This window comes from Phalacrocorax carbo, chromosome 2, assembly GCF_963921805.1.
Source record: "Phalacrocorax carbo chromosome 2, bPhaCar2.1, whole genome shotgun sequence".
Taxonomy (NCBI): Eukaryota; Metazoa; Chordata; class Aves; order Suliformes; family Phalacrocoracidae; genus Phalacrocorax; species Phalacrocorax carbo.
The window spans coordinates 400,789-403,277 of NC_087514.1; positions in this window are offsets into that span (position 1 = coordinate 400,789).

Consider the following 2,489-nt stretch of genomic DNA (forward strand, 5'->3'; position numbering starts at 1 on the left):
CTTCGCTGCCCGATACCCGCGCCAACACACACAAACACTCTCGCGCAGGTGGCCGCAGGTGCTCACACACACAGCCCAAGAGCAGAATGGATACGCCTACACTGCCCCGTGCAGCACCAAAACCTCCAGCCCCGCCAGCCTCCAATGCCGTTGTGCCATTGCCTCCAGCCCCGCCAGCCTCCAACGTCATTGTGCCATTGCCTCCAGACCCCCCGCCCCGACGGTGTCTTTGCACAGGGCAGGGTGTGGGGCCTGGAGGGCTCTGGGCTGTGGGCTCTTGCCCCTTGCCCAGCAGGACTGTACCCCTGGCACTGGTCAAGGGCTTTGTGCGGGATGCAAATGCAGGCAGGAGAGCCCCATGCCTGCAGAGCAGCCAGGGGACACCGCCGTGCTGGGAGCAGGAAAGCCGGGAGCAGAACTGTGTGCTCCAGGGCTGGAGGAGCTGGCCCAGCACAGGCCAGGGGTTGCTTGGCAAACTGGGACCCTCGGGGTTCACACCCTGCTCTGCCCCTGGAGAGGGGACAGGAGGTGTCTGGGGGCGGGGATGTCTGAGGGTGCTCCGCTTTGCCAGCCCCCAGGCCTGGGGCATGGCTGTTCACCCCTCACGGCCTGGTCGGGCTCTGTTGGGTGGGATGAAGCAACCGCCGCTGGCACGTGGCTCCAGGTGGGGCTGGGGGCGGCTGTGTGGGGTGCGCAGGGTGGGCCCGTCAGGTGGGGCAGGCCCCGCTCCCGGGTTTCCCACAGCCGGGGCAAGTGCTGCGGCGGTTGGGCAACAGGGTGGCACCCGCCTCCCCCTCCCTGCTGCGGGGGCCAGCTGGCTCCGCGGGGCGCCCGCCAGCCGAGGGCTGCTCCGCCGCGCGAGCAGAGCCCCGCGCGACCCGGCTCCACCGCACTGCTTGGCTGTGGGGGCCCGGGGCCAAGCGCCCAGCCGCGATGGTGCCCGTTCAGGGCCGAGCCTCCAGCCCTGCTCTCCCGCCACCGCCTGCTCGCGCGCTGCCCCAGGAGCCGCTCGCGCAGCGAAGCCATGTGCTGGCAGCCATGTGGTGCTGCAAGAGAGCTGTGGCGGCTCTCGCAGGGCATCCCCCCTCCGCGCCACTTCTCCCTGAGGATGGGGAAGTCTCACTTGGACACTGTGCCCCCACACGCGTGCTCCGGGTCTGTGTCTCTGTCCGCTGTGTCACTCCCCATCCCCAGGTCCGGCCCTGATGAAGCTGCGTTGCCAGTGTTTGCGTGGCTGTGCAAGCACTTCGCAAAGGGTTTGCATGTGCGCCCCGGCCACCTGACGCCTGTTGTCTTTGTTCCCTGGGCCAGAGTCATTGCCCCGGGCTCTGGATGCGGCTGACACAGGCCGGTGGTGCCGGTGGTGCCGGGTGTGTTCCCCCAGATGGGAGTGGTGGATGAGATTTCCATAGGCAGAGGAATGTGCAACGCAACTACTGTCAGCGGCCCCAGCCTGCGCCAGCAGCACTGCACGGACTGTCCTGGGACGTGTTGGCGGACGCTCTGCTCCGTGGAGAGCGGAGGGGCTTGGCACTGCTCTTGGGGGGCAAGGGGCCCCAACCGTGCACGGGCTGTTTGCAGGGCTCCTCCCTGCGTGGATGGGGGACGTGCCCCAGCACAGGCTCTCCGGCACGTTTCCAGACCTGGCCCCTCCTTGGCTGCTCTCCGATGCAGAAGTGTTTGTTCAGAAAAAAAATAAATCAGTGTGGAGACAGTTTTAGGGGACAAAATGGGACTGAAATCCATGAAGGCGTGGCCAGGCAGCCAGCAGGACCGAGATAAGGGAGGAGGCAGCCAGGCAAAGCCCCATCCCGGAGGGGGGATCAGAGGGGGACCACAGCAGCCCTGGCACGCCGGGCTCTTGGACTGCCCCAAGGAGGGGGGGTGCCGGGCAGGGGCCGTGCTGCTGCGACGCGGGGGGGCAGTGCCCGGGAGCGAGGTGTCCCCACCTCCTGGAGCGGGGACACGGCCAGCGCCTCCAGGTGCCCCATGCCAACTGTCCCCCCGCTGCCCCAGGTGGGATGGGGCAGGCAGATGGACGCGCTGCTGCAGGGGACCATGCTGGCCGGGGACCGTGTGGATACCCCTGGTGCCCTCGCAGCTGCAGGGTGGCAGAAGGCAGCCAGCACCAGGGATGGGAACACAGAGTCTCCCAGCGCTGCCCACCGCAGGAGCTGGCTCCCAGCCCTGGGCAGAGGCGCTGGGGCACCGCAGGAATCCCAGCAATGCTTTCCTCGGAAAGGAGGTAACATGGCACGGTGCCCGCTGGCACCCGCTGCAACGCCCCGGGCTTGCCAGCCACAGCTCTGGCGCCGGGCACCTCTGCCGGTGGCACCCAGCCGGAGGCACACCCAGCCGTGCCCGGCCACCGCGTGCACCAGCTCTGGCGATGCCACATCCCTCCCCGCCGCCCAGCCGCAGCAGCCCCCAGCCCCGACAGCGGGGTGAGCGGACAGACAGACTGACAGACTGCAGCGAGCCCCAGGTGC